This window comes from Pseudorca crassidens, chromosome 2 (assembly GCF_039906515.1).
Source record: "Pseudorca crassidens isolate mPseCra1 chromosome 2, mPseCra1.hap1, whole genome shotgun sequence".
Classification (NCBI taxonomy): Eukaryota; Metazoa; Chordata; class Mammalia; order Artiodactyla; family Delphinidae; genus Pseudorca; species Pseudorca crassidens.
Window position 1 is genome coordinate 175,894,588 of NC_090297.1, and position 22,119 is coordinate 175,916,706.

At 35.9% G+C, this 22,119-nt stretch overlaps 2 long non-coding RNA genes across 2 annotated transcripts in view; one reads left to right on the forward strand and one right to left on the reverse strand.

Moving 5' to 3' along the window:
- The window catches only part of LOC137212238 (uncharacterized), a 541,428-nt gene that overhangs the window by 9,445 nt on the left and 509,864 nt on the right, over positions 1–22,119 (reverse strand). The gene's annotated exons all lie outside the window — the stretch shown is intronic.
- On the forward strand, positions 1,637–21,229 carry LOC137212216 (uncharacterized). The gene is made up of 3 exons (XR_010937401.1): positions 1,637–1,773; positions 3,007–3,088; positions 21,049–21,229. It is a non-coding gene; the product is annotated as an uncharacterized lncRNA (long non-coding RNA).

Genomic DNA, 22,119 nt, shown 5'->3' on the forward strand with positions numbered 1-22,119 from the left:
TTTACAACTTATGTCTTTATTTCAGACTTGAATCCCCCAAAAGTATTCCATTACAGTAATCAAACATAACACTTTTTTAAACTGCAAACATGCAGTTTAAAAGTAAACATACACTTTTTGAGGATTAAATACATGCAAAACCCACAAATCATTCTACTGCCCTATTTATGATAAACCACCCTATTATCCCATGCTAAAATTGTCAGATAATTTTGTATCTTGAGAAAACAGTTTAATATTGTAAATGTTTTCCTTATGGCATATTATAAATTCAAACTTAGTTGATTCAAACTAATTAGGGGGTTAAATCAGTTAAAATTAATTTAGTGTAATAAATCATCACATACTAAGAGCAATCAGAAGTCAGAATCTGTCTGTGAAGCTAGGGTGAGACACAATTTGATTCAAACTAGGAGACAGTAGAAATAAAATACTTGAATCAATCTTCAATCCAGTAACAGATCAGAAACAGATTTTCAAACAAAAACCAAAATCAGGAACACATAAGAAACGCTCAACTATTATTCTGAGGTCAGATCTAGGTACCTGTGTAGTGAGAAATCATAGTGGTTCAGATTTACTGAACTGATTGAGGCACAAAGTTCACAAACAAAAACAAGAGTCACAGAAAAAAATGCCTGAAAGTTCTGTGTAGGTATTTGACTATAACTTTATCTCTCTCTTAATCAAATTTCTGTGTGTCAATCTCCTTCATAGATTCATCAAGCAAACTTTTTCTGTTGCTCTGAAGTCTGTTCTAAGGATCCAGGGCTGAGGATGACTATCAGCAGTCATTTCTCACCCTGGCCTTCAGAGTTCTTGAAACTGTAATAGCATAACTGCTTCTCATCTCCCAAATAGACTCCTTATGAGTTTCACTTTTAAAAAATGAGTTTTAAGTAACTGGAAGTTCCTTTATCTCAGTTCAACATTCAAAAGAATCACGAACATGAAGTTAAACAAAAAAGATTTAAACAAAAAAATAAATTATGCCATGAAAGACAATGGGATAAACCCTTAGTATGCAATTTTATTTACTTGAAAGATTAAGTTTGGGTAATGAAATTGTGTCAAAGGTGTCATTACTGTTGCTCGTGAAAAATGAGGATATACCTGAATGTACAATTTACTTAGCTACTTCATCTCAGTTACGCATTTTTCTACTATCTTACAGGTAAAGACAAGTACTGTATGATATCACTTATATGAGGAATCTAAGAAAAGTCAAATCTGTTAAAAAACAAAAACAAAAACAGTAAACTGGCTTTTACCAGGGCATTGGTGAAAGGTGGGGATAAGATTGATGGTATTTAAGGTACAGACCTGTAATAAGTAGTAAATAAGCCATAGAGATCTAATGCACTGTATAATGAATACAGACAATAATATTGTGCTATACAGGAGTCTCCCTCTTATCTGCAGCTTCACTTTCTCCAGTTTCAGTTACCCACAGTCAACTGCAGTCCAAAAATACTAAATGGAAAATTCCAGAAATAAACAACTCATAAGCTTTAAACTGCACACCATTCTGAGTAGGGTGATGAAATCTCACGCCATCCCACTCCATTTGCCCAGGATTCCCAACCAACAACATCATCATACGCTCAATGATCTAGGATCACCCAAAGCAGACAATCCTCCTTCGGACATATCATCAGAAGGTCTACCGCATCCTAATGTAACGCCACAAGGCCTCCGTCTTTCACCTCACTTCCTCTCATCACATAGGCATTTTATTTTGTGATTTTTAGCCATCACATCATCACAAGAAGGGTGAGTATAGTACAATAAGATATTTTGAGAGAGACTACATTCACATAATTTTTAATATAGTATATTGTTATAGCTGTTCTATTTTATTATTAGTTATTGTTAATATTTTACTGTGCCTAATTTACAAATTCAACCTTATCATAGGTATGTATGTATAGGAAGAAACATAGACTATATAGGGTTCAGTATTCTACAGTTTCAGGCAACCACTGGGTTCTTCTAACATATGAATAAAGTGGATGGTGGGGACTACTGTAATTATGTAATGTGATAAATATTACTATATAAATGTATCAAAGTAACATGCTATATACTTTAAACTTTCACAATGTTACATGTCAAATTTATTCAATAAAAAAAGAAATGGCATAATAACCATAGTAACAGTGCATAACAATGTTTGCTATGCACCAAACACGGTTCTAGACACTTTAAATGCTTTAGCTCACTAAATTCATAAACTCTATGAAAGATTATTTTTCCCATTTTGTTAATAAAGATCCTGAGCCACAGAGAAGTTAAGAAACTCATTCAAAATTACCTGACTAGTAAGTGGCATGCCTAAGATTTGAACCCAGATGCTTGGCCCCCAAATCCATCTACTTTCCCACTACGCTATACTAGCTATTCAGCTTATAGCAGCATGGAAACTGGCCTGAGATAAAAGCCTTATCTGATCAGAAACTATAATAAAAACTTTACCAACAACTACAGGAAATCAATGTTTATATACTCATTAATTCCTTTGTATCAGTACAAATATTTTTATATCATGTATCAGTTTGATCTATTCTTTTATAAATCATTTTAAGCACAGTACTGGTCACAGAGGTGACACTCAATAAACAACATTTGTTGACTGCATTGCCCAAAATGTTTGTATGCATTATTGAGGCAATATATGTACTGGTGGTTCTTAAGTCCAGCTCTATCTGTTACTAGCTCTCTAAACTTGGGCAAATTACTCATCCTTTTGATGCCTCAAATTATTGTCTGGATAATGGGGACAAAAATTTACTGCCTTAGTAAATTGTTGTATTAAATGGTAAATGCATAAAAAAATATTGATTTCAATGGTTGGCAGAGACAGAGAGAGGAGAGAGTTAGGGAGAGAGAAAAGAGAGGGAAAATTGGAGCAAAACTAAAAAAAGGAAAATTTTGCTATAGACCTAAACCTTATAAATTCATATGTAATCATTCTTTTTAGTTTACCTTTGTTTTTTGTGGTTTCAGTTTCTGCTAGAGTTTCTCCGAGATGTTCAGTTCATCTTAACATGGTGTTTGCATTCTCCCACTGGTTCCTGACCTCTACTGGGTATTCGTTTTTATTCTTTACCTGTATTTACTAATGCTATTCTTCATCACAGTGGCTAACAGTCTGAGCTACTGACTCACAAAATGGGGAAGAAAATGATCCTGTTTTGTACGATCATTTCCTAGAAAATTATAAATAAACTCTTTAGTCTTCAGATAACCCTGTTTACGACTCTCTAGACAACTGTTTTATACTAAGTGCTAATTCTAGTATTCAATACCCAATATTGAAAATAAGAGGATCTGACTTTATATGATTAGTGAAAATATTTTACTCTGACTATATTATCTAAATTTATGTATGAAATATTTTTTATGGTGAGTTCCCTGATGGCAATGGTACTAATTAAAATATTTCTGTTAGCCATTTCTATTTTTAATGTACTTTGAAATAATACATCTTTAGGGCAGAAAGCTCGCATGTGTACAGACATGCTGGACTGGCAGTTTAACACCTGTAGTATTGCCTTAATGTGGAAGTGTGACAATTTTTTTTTCTGTTTACAAGCAAGGCCTTCAAAAACCTATTTAAATCAAGTTAAAGTGTAGATACAGAATAGAGAAGAAAAACCTATTTTCTTCAAAAATAGATAATCTATACCTCTTCATAAATCTCGATTTCTAAGACATTTATATTTTGGACAACTAAGCAAAATAAAAAGCTCTCTAACAGCAATGAATATATGATATATTTAATTTAAACACAAGCAAAAAACTGTAATAAAGCAAAACAAAAAACCATGTTCAGCTACTGCTTGTACTTTAACAATAAAAGCAAAAGAAAACAAAATGAGAACAAATGGAAACTAGATATATATTTTTATCTGCATAATGTATGCATTGTTTATATGCCAAAAGAAGAATAATACATCCTTTATTTCTGGAAACAGACCACTGCTACATCTCTAGAGTGGAAAACATAAAATAAACCAATCGATTGTGAAAAAGTAATTGATTGAGATTGCTGACCTGTTGGCTCTAAGATATATAGCTTAGAAGTAGCATATAGCAACTCTCAGTTCCTAAGCATCCTATAAGTTCCATGTTTTCACTTAATTTATCCTGAAAAAGGATAACTTGCTGACTAGTATTTCAAGATTAGATAATGTCATTTAAAATTTGTAAGTAAATATTCCAACTACTATTTTGTCTCATAAAAATACTGAATATATTTAAACAAGAAAGCAAATAAACAACTAAGACCAAAAGAAATTCTGGATCACCATTATGTGTGGTAGCCTGAATGAGACCAAGGGACCGCAGCATGTCCCAAATTTCTTGTTCTGATAGGAGGAAAATATTGACATCCCATTTTGTTGCTGTTATTGTTAAGGTACAATTATATTAAACAGAAATATAGAGGGAACATAACTTCCTACTCCTCAAGTACAGGCCCCACGTAATAACTTCCTCCCAAAGAGGACAGTACAGAAATGGGTAAAAAGTGTAACTCCACAGTAGAGAAAGCTGACGGACACTACTTCAGCCAGGAGGTCAGGCCAACGTCAACAGTTCTAAGCCATGTTGATGGCGTGTTCCCTCTACATGTGGTGGTGATGGAGACAGCACTTTACCCCTGTGGTCTTCCTCCCCAGTGGCCACAGCCCAGCCTAGTTACCAGAAAAGCACCAGATAAACCCCAGGAGAAGGACACCTCCAAAATGTCTGACAAACTCTCCTCAACACTGTCAAGTTCATTGGATACAAACAAAATCTAAGAAACTGTTCCAGTCAGGAGGAGCCTAAGGAGACAATGTCATATGTCACCCTGGATAGAACCCCAGAACAAAAAAAAGGAGAAAAGGTAAAACTGAGAAATCTGAATAATAATATTCAGAGATCAGATAATAATAATATATTAATACTGGTTCATTAACACTGTGACACATGTACCCTACACATGTAAGATATTAATATTAGGGGAAACTAGATGTGGGAGATAAGGGACATTTGGAATTTTTCTGTACATATAGAACTTTTCTAAAAGCAAAAGTTTATTAAAGGCAAAAAAGAAAAGGAAATATAGAAAAAGGAGGAGAGTAAAATACAAAGTAAGTTGTTAAAACAGCACTAAATGTTTCAGTAATCTAACAAACATGAAAAACTGCCTATTCCAATTTAAAAGACTGTCAAATTGATTTAAAATAATCAAGTGATATTCTGTGTTAAGATACACATATAAAACAAAAATTAAAAGTCTACAAGTAAAATGTCAGAGGAACTCTATCTTACCAAGTCTAAGCAAAAGAAAGCTGGCATGGCTAAATTAATAAGAGATAAATGGACTGCATTGCAGCAAATGTCTTTTTGAATGAAGCGAATCATAACAAAGTGTTAACAGATTTACTTCATCAAAAGGAATTAGCAATTGTGAACATGTATACATCAAGAGTATATGAAGAAAAATTGAGTGGCTTACTATGAGAAAATGACAAATCACTATTAGTATATTTTAACATAGCTCTTTCAAACACTGAGAACACTATCAGACAAAAATGTAACAAAGGTAGAGAGGAACTGAATATCAAAAACAAAAAGTTTAACTTAATGAATGGATATATAGGGAATTTTGTATGTATCCAACACTTGGAGAATATCAACTCTTTTCAATCAAACATCAAATACTGCACCGGTAATCATTTTGCAATATGTACACGTACAACACGTTGTATACCTTCAACTTTTAAAATGAGATTTAAAATGGAACATTTACAAAAATTGTCATATAATGGCTCTAAGCAAATCTGTCCCAATTTTGTGGAATAGTTATCATATAGAGCATACAGAGTTAGAATAAGGAATAAAATAGATTTAGTTTTAAAGAACAGAATTTTAAAGATTAAATATCATAAAATGTGCCGAGTTAGAAGTTAATAAGAAAATCACAACTATAAAAATATTCGTATTATTGTAAATTTTAAAATATGTTTCTAAGTAATATACTGGTCAAAGAAAAATCATAGATGAATTTTTTAATACTTAGTACTGAAAATTTTTAAAAAACAAATGAAAACTATGTGGACACAGTGTTTTTTCAAATGAAAACTATGTGTCCACGCTGTGGACACATTGTTTTTTCATTTGTTTGTTTTTTCTTACACAGTGAAGCTACTATGATGCTTCCCATAAAGTTTTATACCTATGTAATTACACCTGAAAATATGAAAGGTTAAAAATGAGTTAGTGAGAGTTAGAAAAAGAACAATAGCAAACAAAGGGAGAAAGAAGTATATAATATATAGAAGATGCAAATCAATGAAATGGAAAACAGAGTTAGGAGCCAGTGTTTCAAGCAATGATAGATTCTAACAATAAAGGTGCTACTGGATCAATCCCTGCAGGAAACAGGTATAAAACCTGTATATAATACCAATAAAAAGCAAGCAGGGCTTCTCTGGTGGTGCGGTGGTTGAGAGTCTGCCTGCAGATGCAGGAGACACGGGTTCGTGCCCCAGTCTGGGAAGATCCCGCATGCCGCGGAGCGGCTGGGCCCGTGAGCCATGGCCGCTGAGCCTGCGCGTCCGGAGCCTGTGCTCCGCAACGGGAGAGGCCACAACAGTGAGAGGTCCATGTACCGCAAAAAAAAAAAAAAAAGCAAGCAGATCAGGGAGGCTGGGGGGCATGTATGCCCAAAGGAGAAGACAACTACTTCCTGTTTTTTTTTTTTTTTTTCTTTGCAGCTTTTAGCTTGGGGCTACATGCAGTTGGCTGGCAAATGCCAGATGGCAGCAGTGGCACCAGGGAAAGATCAGTCTTTCTGGCTTGGGGAAACTAGAAATGCCTAAATAATCCTATAGCTTATTTAAAAAGAAATAAAACAACAAATATATCAAAGAATTTTAAACATTTCAACAAAGATATATTACTAGCTTCAAGTAACAAATCATCTCAATCTTATTAAACTCTTCTGGACAACAGGAAAAAAAAAATCTTACTTCCCAGAACACCTTCTATGATGTCAGCATTGCTTTGATAAGGGCAATACAACAGAAAAATTTTATAAATACATTTAATTTATTAGTAAGTATTTTTAAATCCTCAATGAAATATTAGCAAATAAAATGCAACTTTACGAAAGATAATAAAGGATAAATCAGACTATTTATTGAGAATGAAATAATATAACACCTAATGACAATTTACGACAAAATGTTAAAATATAAAATTAATTTGAGCCTCTCAATAGACGTAGAAAAAAATGTATAGAACTCATTATGAATTTAAAATTAAAAAAATAAGTACATTGGGAATAAAAGATAGCTATCTTATCCTGGCAAATTATATCTACTAGAAAACTGTCTAAACACCATCTCAGCTGTGTAAAAAGCATTCCTTAAAATCCAAAACAAGACAGGCATACTGCTGCAAGCATTTGCAATTGTTGAAGCCAGTCTAGTAAAACAAGAATAAAAAATTAAATAATTTCTAACTGAAAAGCAGGAAAAACACCCTGCAATATTAATCTGCAAACATCAGTTGCAGTTTAATACAACAACAAAGCATTAGAAAATGTAATTAAGAAGAAAATACAATTGGAAATAGCATAAAAAGGCAAGTACCTAGGAATAAATCTTAAAAGAAACAAGCGTTTCTTCTACGTGTAACATTTTAAAGGTTGATTGTGAGATATTGGGAAAAAAACAGACCAAACATAAATATCCAATATTATAGAGATGATAAAATACACTTTGATGCCACATGGCAAGTACAGAACATAAATTTTCTGTATGCCTAAAACCTGAGATTTTCTTAATTTTTCTAAGTTTCTCTTTCTTTTTTTGTTTGGTGTGAATAAAACCTGCCTTTTGGATTGCTGAGATGATGAAATGATGGTAAAAACAAAGCTCATATTTCTTGAAACATAGTAAGATCTTAATTATTCAATCCAACTCTTACATCATTACTAATACTGAAAAGACAAATTAAAACGTTTAGGAAATAACATGAAAACCTTTTATGAAAAAAATTTTTAAGAAAATGAACTTTGTGGAACACTTGAAAGCTAAGATATTTTTTGAAAGATTCTTGGCCACTACTTTGACTTGAGTTTCTAATTTAAAGTGAAGATGTCTTTGCTAAGGTTGAGGTTGTTTTAGGAAACGGGAGAACCAAGTGACTGTATGCATTTCTTTAATGGAAGCATGTAGATGTTTGTGAATTCCTGGATGAGAATGATAATACAGTGAAAACTGAGCTTCTCATAGCCAGCAAGTCACTTCCTTGATCAGCATCACAGCAGCAGTGTGCCGGTGTTTGGAACTCTGGGAGTATGGGGACCCATGACACACCACCTCTCTTCTCACTCAGTGTGGCCACCTTGATTCCACTAAGTTTCCAAACTCTTGGCTAAAATATCAGTGACTTGATCTAATCTGAAAGTGGGTGTGAATGTGCGTGATGTGTCACTACAAAAAGACATTTCAAATATTAAATGATATTAGTGGACTACGAAATGGTGCTTGCAAAATGATTGCGAATTACACACTGAGTGAGAATACTTAAAAACTTAAAATTGATGTGTTATCTTGGTGGTTTTTATCAGTTATGTCATTATGATATATAATATTTAATTCAAATTTTAATAAAAATAAGAAAAATAAATGTACATTTGTTTGAAAATAAACTGCTCCTGAAAGGAATCCCTTAAGAGTATAACAGGTAAATACTCCCAAAACAACAGAAGTGATAGGTGTAATTTTATTCTTCACTGCTCTTTCTTGACAAATTAGATAGCAAACTACCCCTGTCAATCAGTTGCTGATTTTAACCCAACAGCACTATGTCATGACAGCACTGTGGTTCTCTACAACAACTGTTATAAAGAGCGAAGACACAAAAGTACCACTAAGTGAAGAGGCTTACTAAGTAACTTTTTGGAGCAGAAAATGTACAACAACATGATGACTTTAAGAAAGAAAATTATGTACGTTGTCTTCGAGAATAAGAATTTACCTTCCACTTCCATGTGTCTTTTGAAAAAACACACCAAAAAATTTTAATTATCCAGTCAAGGGCATTTTCACTTTGCCAGTTACATTGGTGCTGAGTGTATAACAGTGGTAGGAAGGAACTCATGACTGATCCTATATCGCAGACCAGCGGTTAGGCCTTTGAGAGAAAGAATACAAAACTGTTCCTAGCAATCTTCATGGATGTAAAATCAAGGGAGATAGTCCCACTCATATTGGTTTTGCTGAAGTCATATAAGGACACTAGGAAGATGAATGAAAAAAACATTAAAACTCCAAATGTGGTTTGTGCATCAGCATGAAACTTAAAACTGGCTGAGTGGCTGTTGGCTTATGTAATAAAATCATTATCAAGATCAAGCTAAAACTATTCTGATTATATTTGAGTTGTGCACCCCTCCACCCTCAGCCATTCCACTCTATTCTGGAAGCAATCCAGTACTTACATAATTGCCTGAACAGCTCAGAAATAAGTTGTGAAATAAGATGTTTGTGCTTTTGATAGCATCCTTCAATGGATCTACAGCTCTAGCAATAATGTGTAATAAGACACTAAATTTAAATATGTTACTCTCAGGGTATGGTTTTTATTAGGTTCCCATCATATTAGTCAATACAGAACATCTTCAGTTCATAAAGTATTTTTCAAAATAAAACAAAATCAAATAAACTGAAGACAATATATTTTCCTATAAAGTTTATACTGTCCTTTAAAAATATTAGCCTGAGGGTCAGATCATGATGAGGGAATAGAAGGACATGGAGCTCACCTCTTCCCACAAATACATTCAAAAAAATACATCTACATGTGGAACAGTTCTCACAGAATACCTGCTAAATGCTGGCAGAATATCTCATAAAACCAAAACTACAAGAAAGACTGTCACATAACTGGGTAGGATGAAAGGGAAAAAAAAAAAAAAAGGGAATCAGGACAGGACCTGCACCCCTGGGAGTTAGCTGTGAAAGAAGAAAGGTTCCCTCACTTGGGAAGCTCATTCCCTGGCAGGGAGATCAGCCAGCACAGAAAGGGAGCTTCATAGGCTCAGGAGAGTGGAGCAGCTGGGTTGCAGCAGGCAGAACAGAGACCTGCACAGGAGATCTTGACCATCTCACTACAGTCCCCAGCCCAAGACATGCATCTGCTGGTGTACGCAGGGGCTGGGTACTGAAACTCGGACTTCAGAGGACAGACTCAGGGAGAGGGCTGTGGTTGGCTGCACAGAGACAGCTGGACGGGGGTAGAGTGTAGTCCAAGCCACAACCAGGGATGGTGCAGGATGGAGCCCAGGTCCACCACTGAAGCTCCATAGCCGGCGTGCACACTCGAAGGGAGGGGCAGGTCCCACCCTAGCAGTCTCATTCTCCCTGTGCTCACAGTGGGCCCGGCTCTGCCTCTATGAGCTCTGGGACCACCCAAGCTCCAGGAGGTTGTCCACACTCAGAGGTGGGGTTGAAATCCAAGCCATCCCCAGGGGCTGCATGACTTCTGAAGCAGGGCTGGACCTGAGTTTCCCAGCAACTATGTGATCTGCTGATTTAAACACCACAGGCTGCTTTGTAAACTCATTCCCTGAGGGACATCCAAGAGGATTACTGGTGTTCCCATGCCTGGGGCGGGTCCTGTGATGGTGACTGCAGGCTCTGTAGGTACAAGCTAACGCAGAGGTGGGGCCCGGGTCTGGGCTGACTCAGACCCCGCCCCCATGGTGGGTCCAGGTGCACTATGGCAGTCCCAGTGCCTGACCTCAGTGGTTCTGCAGCAACAGATCTAAACTAGTGGCTCTGTGAGCACAGTACTTAAGGAACAGCAGGGCCAATTGCCTGTTTTCCCACAGCTGAGGCAGGGCCGAGTGCAGTGCCAACAACAGTGTACTTTGTGAGCCCACACACAAAAGTGACACCTCAGAGCGCACTCCCCAGTGGACAGCTCCCGTGGAGGGATACTCAGTGGTTTTTCTCCCAGTGGGAGCACTCCAGTCCCACCTACCTCACGCTGCAGTTCAGAAGCAGAACTGGGGTATATACTCCAAAAACTGGGGAGCAGACCCTGCCCCTGACAGGCCTGTGACAACCAGAGAGCAAAGAGGAGGCCCTGTTCAACATCCAGTGCAGGCTCTGGTCACCACAACAACAATCATACCACCATCAAGGTGATAATAGCCAGCACACACTGAGGAAAGATGTGGCAGGCATTCATACTAACAACAGACCTCACACCAAAAACAGATTCATGGACACTCCCACCTAAAAACAGCCCTTAAACACCACAGTAGATAACTGTTTCTCCTAAACTCACAGAGCCAGAGAAATAAGTAAAATGAAGAAGCAGAGGAACCACTCTCAATTAAAAGATCTAGAGAATTCCCCTGAAACAACAAACAATTAAACAGGTATCTCCAGTATACCAGATCCTGAGTTCAAGAAGGAAGAAATGAAAATACTGAAGTAATTAAGAAAGGCTATCAATAGAAATGCAGATTACTGTAAAAAGAAATTAGAAACTATAAAGAAGAAGAGCCAATTAAAATTAGAAAACTCATTTGTTAAGACAAAAGCTGAGCTAAACGCAATAAACAGCAAACTGGATAATGCAGAAGAACAAATAAGTGATCTGGAAGATAGAATAATGGAAATCACCCAATCAGAACAGCAAACAGACAAATTAAAAAAAATAAATAAATGAAAGCAATATATGAGACCTATTGGATAATATAAAGTGTCCCAATTTATGCACAATAGGGATCCAAGAAGGAGAAGAAAAAGAAAAGGGGATCAGAAATGTATCTGAAAGAATTATGGCTGAAAAGTTCCCAAACCTAAATAAGGAAACACAGAGGAATGGGGACAGGAAGCACAGAGGGTCCCAAACAAGACGGACCCAAACAGACATACACCAAGACATAATGTAATTAAAATGGCAAAAGTTAAAGAGAGGATTCTAAAGGCAGTTAATGATAAACAAAGAGATAATTACAAGGGAACCCCCTAAGGCTATCAGCTGATTTCTCTACAGAAATATTGCCAGCCAGAAGGGAGTGGGAGGATATATTCAAAATCCTGAAAGGGAGAAAGCTGCAACCTAGGATACTCTACCCAGTAAGATTATCATTTAGAATAGAGAGAGAGATAAAGAATTTCTCAGACAACCAAAAACTAAAAGAATAAAGCAATACTAAACCTATCCTAAAAGAAATATTGAAAGGTCTTCTATAAATAAAAAAGCAAGAATCTACAGGAAAGAGAAAATTCACAATTGGAAAATAAATCACTTGAATAAGCCAGTACACAATTTTAAAAAAATCAAAAAAATATGTATGAAAGTGATGATAACTACAATGAACAGCAAAAGAAAAAACATGAAGATGTAAAAGAGTACATCAAAATCATAAAATAGGGGGAGGAGAGTAAGGAAATGTAGATTTTTTTCTAGAATGTGTTTGAGCCTATATGTCTACCAGTCTAAAGCAAGTAGATATAGTGATGGGTTAACATACTTGAAAAACAGAGTAACCACAAAACAAAAACATAATATAGATTCACAAAAACCAAAAAGAAGAGGACACAAGCATAATACAAAAAACAACCATTAAATCAGAAAAGGAAAAACAAAAAGGAAAAGGAACAAAGAAGAAATTAAAAAATCAACTGAAAACAAGGTTTAAAATGACAATAAATATATATCTATCAATAATTACCTTAAATGTCAATGGACTAAATACTCCAATCAAAAAGTCATAGAGTGGCAGATTCGATTAAAAAAAAAAAAAATTGGCTACAGTATACTGCCTACAAGAGACCCACTTTAGGGCAAAGAAAACACATAGATTTAAAGTGAGGGGATAGAAAAGATATTTCATGCAAACGGAAATAACAAGAAAGCAGGGGTAGTAATACTCATATCAGACAAAATAGACTTTAAAACAAAGGCCATAAAGAAAAAGAAAGACACTATATAATGATAAAAGAATCAATAGAAGAAGAGGATATTACACTCATTAACACATATTCACCCAATATAGGAGCACCTAAATACATAAAACAAATATTAACACACATAAAGGGAGAAATTGACAGGAATACAATAATAATAGGAGACTCTGACACCCCAGTCACCTCAACAGATCTTCCAGGCAGAAAATCAATAAGGTAACAAGATCCTAAATGATATACTAGAACAGTTAGACTTAATTGGTATTTTCAGGACATAACATCCAAACAAAATAAAACAGAATACACATTCTTTTCAAGTACACATGGAACATTCTCTAGAACTGACCACATACTAGGACACAAAACAAGACTCAACAAGTTTAAGAGGACATAAGTTATTTCAAGCATCTTTTCTGACGACAACAGTATGAAACTAGAAATCAACCCCAGAGACATAAATGAGAAAAAAACATTATCTGAAGACTAAACAACATGCTACTAAAAAACCAATGGGTCAGTGATGAAATCAAAGAGGAAATTTAAAAATACCTTGAGACAAATACAATAAAAACACACCCATACAAAATCTATGGAATGTAGCAAAAGCAGTTCTCAGAGGGAAGTTCATAACAATGCAGGCCTTCCTCAAAAAACAAGAAAAATCTCAAATAAACAACCTAACCTACCACCTGAAGTAAGTTTAAAAAGAAGAACAAACAAAACCTAAATTAAGAAGAAAGAAGGAAATAACAAAGATCAGAGTGGAAATAAATTAAATAGAGACTAAAAAATAGAAAAAAATCAATAAAACCAAGAGCTGGTTCTTTGAAAGGGTAAACAAAAGCAACACACCTCTGGCCAGGCTCACCAAGAAGAAAAGAAAGAGGACCCAAATAAACAAAATAAGAAATGAAAGATGAGAAATCACAACTGATACCACAGAAATACAAACAATCATCAGAGAATACTATGCACAATTTGATACCAACAATTGGAAAACCTAGAAGAAATGGAAAAGTTTCTAGAAGCAAACAGCTCACTAAAGCTGAATCAAGAAGAAATGGATAATTTGAACAGACCAATCACTAGAAGTGAAATCAATTCTGTAATTAGAAAAAAACGAAAAACAACTCCCTACAAACAGACCAGATGGTTTCACTAGGAAATTCTACAAAACATACAAAGAAGAACTTATACTGATCCTTCTCAAACTCTTCCAAGGAACTGAAGAGGAGGGAATGCTCCCAAAGTCATTCTATGAAGCTACTATCACCCTGATACCAAATCCAGACAATGCCAAAAAAGAAAATTACATGCCAATATCTTTGATGAATATAGATGCAAAAATCGTCAACAAAGTATTAGCAAACTGAATCCAACAACACATGAAAAAGATCATACATCACAATCAAGTTAGATTCATTGCAGGGTCACAAGGATGGTTCAACATACACAAATCAATGTATACACCACATCAACAAAAGAAAAAAAACACATAAGCATTTTAATAGATGCAGAAGTATTTGATAAAATTCAACATCCATTCATGATAAAACTCTTACCAAAATGGGTATAGAGGGAACATATCTCAACATAATAAAAGCTATTTATGACAAACCCACAGCCAACATAATAGTCAGCAGAGAAAGCTGAAAGTCTTCCCTCTAAAATCTGGAATAGGAAAAGGATGCCCACTCTCATCACTTCTGTTCAACATAGTATTGGAAGTCCTAGCCATTGCAATCAGACAAGAAATAAAAGGAAACCATATTTGAAAAGTAGTAAAACTGTCACTGTTTGCAGATGACATGACACTATATATAAAAATCCTAAAGACTCCACATAAATACTATTAGAACTGATATACAAATTTAGCAAGGTAGCAGGATACAGATTAACATAAAGAAATCTGTTGCATACCTTTATACTAACAATGAATAATCAGAAAGGGAAAGTACAAAAAAAAATCCCTTTTAAAATTGCATCAAAATCTATAAAATACTTAGGAATAAACCTGATGAAGGAGGTGAAAGACTTATATGCTGAGAACTATAACACATTAATAAAGGAAATTTCAAGATGATTCAAAGAAATGGAAAGCTATCACTCCCATGCTCTTGGATTGGAAGAATTAACATTGTTACACTGGCCATACTACTCAAATCAATCTACAGGTTTAATGCAATCCCTATCAATTACCCAGGACATTTTTCACAGAACTGGAACAAATAATCCTAAAATTTATATGGAACTATAAATGACTCAGAATTGCCAAAGCAATCGAGGAAAAAGAACAAAGCTGAAGGCAAAATCCTTCCAGATGTCAGACAATACTGCAAAGCTACAGTAATCAAAACAGTGTGCTTGTGAACCAAAAGCAGACATATGGATCAGTGGAACAGAATAGAGAGCCCAGAAATAAACCCACACAACTATAGTCAACTAGGCTTTGACAAAGGAGGTAAGAATAAACAATGGGGAAAAGGCAGAACACACCCTCACACCATACACAAAAATAAACTCAAAATAGCTTAAAGACTTAAATATAAGACATGACACCATAAAACTCCTAGAAGAGAATATAGGCAAAACATTCCCTGATGTAAATCATACCAATGTTTTCTTAGGTCAATCTTCCAAGGCAAAATAAATAAAAGCAAAAATCAACAAATGGGACCTAATTAAACTTATAAGCTTTTGCACAGTAAAGGAAACCACAAACAAAATGGAAAGACAACCCACAGAATGGGAGAAAATATTTGCAAATGATGCACCCGACAAGGGCTTAATTTCCAAAATATTCAAACAGCTCACACAACTCAGTAACAACAACAACAAAAAAAAACCCAGTCAAGAAACAGGCAAAAGACCTAAACAGACATTTCTCCAAATAAGATATACAGATGGCCAATAGGCACATGAAAAAATGCTCAATATCACTAATTATTACAGAAAAGCAAATGACAACTACAATGAGATATTACCTCACACCAGTCAGAATGGCCATCATTAAAAAGTGTAAAAAATAAAAATGCTGGAGAGTGTGGAGAAAAGGAAAACCCCCTCCACTGTTGGTGGGAATGTAAACTGGTGCAGCCACTATGGAAAACAGTATGGAGGTTCCTCAAAAACTAAAAATAGAGTTGCCATATGATCCAGCAATCCCACTCCTGGGCATATATCGAAGACAAATGTAATTCGAAAAGATACATGCACCCCAATGTTCATAGCAGCAGTATTTACAATAGCCAAGACATGGAAGCAACTTAAATGTCCATCGATAGATAAATGGATAAAGAAGATGTGGTATATATACACAATGTAATACTACTCAGCCGTAAAAAAGAGAATGAAATAATGCCATTTGCAGCAACATGGATGGACCTAGAGATTATCATTCTAAGTGAAGTAAGTCAGACAGAGAAAGACAAATACCATATGATATCACTTATATGTGGAATCTAAAAAAATGATACAAAGAAACTTATTTATAAAACAGAAACAGACTCACAGACATAGAAAACAAAATTACGTTTACCAAATAGGAAAGGGGGTGAGGGAGGGATAAATTAGGAGTTTGGGATTAGCATAGCAAATTACTATATATAAAACAGATAAACAACAAGGTCCTACTATAAAGCACAGGGAAGTAGATTCAGTATCCTGGAATAAAACATAATGAAAAAGAATATGTATATATACGCATAATTGAATCCTTTGCTATATACGGGAAACTAAAACAACATTGTAAATCAACTATACTTCAATTTTAAAAAGGCATAAAAAATATTAGACTGAAAATAGTTTTATATTTTCCTGAATTGACTCACATAGTTGTTCACAAGTGTATTAAACTTTGGATAAAAATTCAGACATGGTATTTAAATTTAGAAATGTTCCATTCGTGTATTCATTCATTCACTTATTCAACAAAATGTTTGTTGAGAGCCTATTATATATACCCAGGATTGCAACAGAGATTGGTGACAAGAACATGTTCTATTCTTCATTCTCTCATCAAGATAGTCAATATAAATATAAATAAGTGCAAAAACACATAATGAATGTTATAATGTATGTGTGTGGATATGTATTATATGAGAGAGACACACATATATATATATGAGGGTATTATGAAGAGAGTTGTCACTAAGTTAAAGAAGAGGATACAGGCACCTGTAGACATGAACACATGGTACAGAGGAGTCTAAGTATGGATCCTCAACTACCTCAGCAACACTACAGCATAACTACTAGAAATGGAAGGGAGAGCTGAGAATTAAATTGTGGGCAGGAACCTCATTACAAGAGTTCTGTGTACCACAGGGGGATTTCAGTATTTATGACTGCTTTCCTACATAAGAGCTTGAGGGTCAAATGTTCTTCAGCTCCATTTTGTCTTGGACTAGAGACTTCCAAAAGAGATTACAGTAACAGACAAGATAAGCTAAAATACAGAAATTTATATGCAAGTGTGAATACATTGGAGAATATTGAGGGGAATACATTCATGCCAGGGGAAAATCAAGAAATATTAGTGACTATGATAATTTTAAAATGAACATTAACTTACTTATATCTTCAACAAATAGTTCTCCATATGTACACGGACTAGGGTGTGAGCAAAAATGGCACAGTCTCTGCCTTTGGAGGTCGGCTTGGAGAGACAAGTGTGTATTGATCACACAAATACAATCCCATTAGTGTAACTGGAAAAGTGTCATGTACAAGAAATATAGGCTGCTATTTTAAAATATATCAAACCCTGATTTAGATTGGGGAAAAGGAACAAACTTTTTGTTTGTTCTTAAACTGAAGACTAAAAGACAGATACACAGTTGCTAGAGAAACAAAGTGGTAAAACAATTTGTGTCTCAACCTGGCAAAGGGCATTACCAAATAGGTATCACTGATAGTATTATTTAAATTCTACTATTTAAAAGAATTAAATTTAAATAGAGATTAATAATTTTTATTACTTTTATAAAAATGACACATTTTAGGTCAATTTCATTTGAAACCGATTTGGCAAGTTCAATACACCGTTAACACAACTGAATTTAAGAAGTTCTCCACTCAGCAATCTGAGAGTTCCCCTCCTGTTTTCTTTCATTAAAGATCTACTAAATTCCTGAAGAGCCAAGAAGGTTGCTAAACGTGGAGGAAATGATTGCTGAATTTTGAGACTTTACACCTCAGCGTGGCAGACAAACAGAAAAGTGGAAGGCTGCTAACTCTTAAGTACCAATTCTATCAATATGTGGTCAGGAAAATAAGCAGCTGCAAATGAAGTTCTTGGCTTAGCCAGGGAGTTGAGAGCGGAAGGTGCAATTCAGAATGGCTGTCGCAGCTGAGGATACAGAAGTGAAGGGCACGTCCCACTGCCCGCAGTTCCATTAGGCAAAGGTGAGCTATACAGCCATTCCCCTAATCACCTGTCCATAGTGAGGAGTGCAACTCCTGGTGAAAATCCTACGCATTATCTCTTAGACTTACTAGAGATGATTAAAAAGACTTCCTCTGGCAAGCCTCATGGCAGGACGCTGCCCTCTCCACACTAGGCTGGGTGCCCCATCCCTGAGGAGGTTGCAGTCAAGGAGCCTGGCCCCTCAGCCATGCCTACTCTGATGGTATCTGCATTCCTGCCTCAAGCACCTCCATTCAGATGCCTCTTTATCAAGAGGCCTCGGCTTAGGCCCTCCCCAGACACCTCTGCTGAGACCTCCTTACTGGAGGCAGGAGGGAGAGGGGTCTCAAAGACACTTTTCTCCTTTCTCAGTGGTCAGTACCTTTCCTCTCCTAGCCTCTCCTTTTCCCGCCTTCAGGACCCCGGGTCAATACAGGAGCCCTTTTTTTGGTGTTCCCTCAACAGTGAGACAATCCCCTTATTTGTGCTGACGCATCTGGACCTCACTAGGTGCATCCCATGCGGGAAAAACGTGGATCAGGGAGCTGGTGCTTTCTCCTTTTGCTTCTACTATCACAGTAAGTGACTAAAGGCTCCAGGGTTACTTTTTTTTTTGCGGTACGCGGGCCTACGCGCAGGCTCAGCGGCCATGGCTCACGGGCCCAGCCGCTTGGCGGCATGTGGGATCTTCCCGGACCGGGGCACGAACCCGTGTCCCCTGCATCGGCAGGCGGACTCTCAACCACTGCGCCACCAGGGAAGCCCTCCAGGGTTACTTTTACTTTGGCTTGTTGTCTCAATGGACAACTCCATCCCTGACAGTGCCTCTCTCTCCACGTCAGCCCAGCTCTTGACACATAACATATATTTATAATTAATCACTGCACTCCTTCAACTGGGTTTTGAAAAAGGTCTCAAAAACCCTTCCCAACAGTTTCTTAGTCTGGCAATACCAACTGTTTAAGGTGGGCACACAAATTAAATCTATTCATTCTGGGTACACAGAGTAAAAAGGAGGGTAAGGATAGAGTTCACGAGCATATTAATATTTAAATATTCTGGAACAGAAGAAAAGGCAGCGGAAGTGCCATCTTGTTTCACGACTATGAATTTGTTGGCAAAGTAACTACACGGTCATTAGAAAATCCCAATTAATTAATGTCAATGCTAATGGCTTTAAATATATGGAGGGCTTACGAAGCACTTTCCAATCAATGTCCTCATAGACAGAGAAGACAGAGTGAGTATAATTCCTAGGGAGAGCTGGAGGCTGTCAAATGAATGGCCTGCTTGAGATGAGAGAATACAAATAGCATCATTTAGGTTATTCTGTAGTGTTCTGCCCTTCCCCTAATACTTCAACTGTTCAAGCCAAATTCCACTCCAGTGGCCCTTAAGAGCAACAACTTAATTATGAAAATATTAGATTTTATCATTTATAAATGGTTACAGGCTGGAATTTCATTAATTCAAAAATTTAAGCTACAGAGGTGTGCGTGTCTAGAACAATGAAATGGATATTTTAAGTAAGAATAAAAACCATAAATGGATATAGCCTACTCCACTGGAATTACAAATGTGAGTAGTTTTTCACCCAAGAGATGAAGAAACTTAACTGAGTTTTAAAGGCAGTTGTATTGATTAAATGCTGTATTTTCTAAAGCTATATATGCATCATATATGTGTGTGTGTGTATATGTGCACATATATATAAACACATATATATTATACTTCTGGGTTGGAGGACGTTTTCTTTTTATTTTCATTTGTAAAATGAGGATAATAGCTTATTAATAGGACTATGTAAAGGAAAATGAGCAACGTAAAGTACTTAACACAGTGCCAAGCATCCATCGACAGATAAAATATATATGTGTGTGTATATATGTGTATGTATATATATGTGTTTGTGTATAAATTTATGTATCTATAGTACATGCTATTTTCTTATGGTTGAAGAATACAACAGACTCAAGCGACACCAAATTGTATGTCTGAATATGAAGAGAAAGAGAGATACAGAGAGAGATCATATTTAGTTAAAGGATTTGGAATAGTTTCATAAAGAAGGGTATTTTTAGATAAGCCTGGCAGGAAATGAGGTATATACCTATCAAAATACTAGGAAGAGTGCTGGTAGATAAGGAAACAGCATGGGCAGAGGCAGAAATGCCTCCAGCATAATGGAATAATAGCAATGTTATACCGTTACTGTGTTTTAAGGGTTTTTAAAAAATTATTATTGTCTTAACTGCACTATGAAAACTGCCACATAATTAAAGTCACATAAATAAGTAAATAAATACAAGTGGAACGATAAATTAGATATGATATGACTCATGTATTTAATAAATTGGATGAAGTGGTCATATAGAAGACATATTCAACATGTTGTTGTAATTTGCTTGCTTTGGTTTCTGAAATTTAACTTTAGAAAATGTGTGTGTTCTAAAAGAGGATTTTGAGAAATGAAAAATTTGGAGGTGGATGTCAATATTATTTAAGGAATAAGGGCTTGAACATTCATCATACAAATAATTATCAAATACCCATTTGTTTCCATGCAACACCTGTTCCTTGTGTGCTTGCTTTCTTTTATTATGATTTTTACTTTCTATTACCAATGGTGATTTATCATCTCATTTATTTCAGGTCTTTGGTAACTACATATTAAAATGAAATACAAAAGTGTTTTGGGGGACTTCCCTGGTGGCGCAGTGGTTAAGATTCCACCTGCCAATGCAGGGGACATGGGTTCAATCCCTGGTCTGGGAAGAACCCACATGCCACAGAGCAACTAAGCCCGTGCACCACCACTACTGAGCCTGTGCTCTAGAGCCCGCGAGTCACAACTACTGAAGCCCGTGCACCGCAACAAGAGAAGCCACCGCAATGAAGAGTAGCCCCCGCTTGACACAACTAGAGAAAACCCACGCACAGTAATGCAGACCCAATGCAGCCAAAAATAAAAATAAATTAAAAAATTTTTTTTAAAAAGGAAAAGTGTTTTGCTTTGTTTTGTAAATAAGAAACACATTCCTATTCATCCAGTTTGGGAAAGTCATAGTTACGTGTAAAATATTGATTTGTTGCTAGATTGTTTATTTTTAAAACATCATTTCACACCTAGAAGTAATAGCTTTCATTAGCATATACTTTATGCTGCAGCACACAATTGCAGGCAAATTATATGTTAACAAAATTGGCTGTGTTTCCTATTTGAAAAAATGAACCATAGTACGTTGCTTTCAAAAATCATCACCTTTTAGATGGACTTCTGCCTTAAATGCATTGACAATAATCTCAGGGCACAATGTGTGGCAAAGCACATAGTTAAGCATTAGCTTTCTACTCAGAAAAACAAAACAAAACAAAACACCTGCATTTCCCATATCCACGTCACGTACGGCTTAGGTGGGACCACCAGGTAGAATTAAAATGTTGGCAAATAAACTACAGAACCAACACTTCCTTTTAACTCCCAACTTTAAGCAAGGTCATGCCCAGTGAGTTATGGGACTCATGGCCATCCTTAGGAATGGCCGGAGTGACACTTTTCTCACATCAAAAATCAAGTAAATATCAATTCCCAGAGCTGTCTTAACAGAGAAAAGTCAGTCATAATTATGAGACTACAGATAAAGCATAAAATAAATGGGGGATGGGTATCAGGGAGTTGATTACAGGATTGTATGAAGGTAATTAAAGCTAAGATATTTTAAA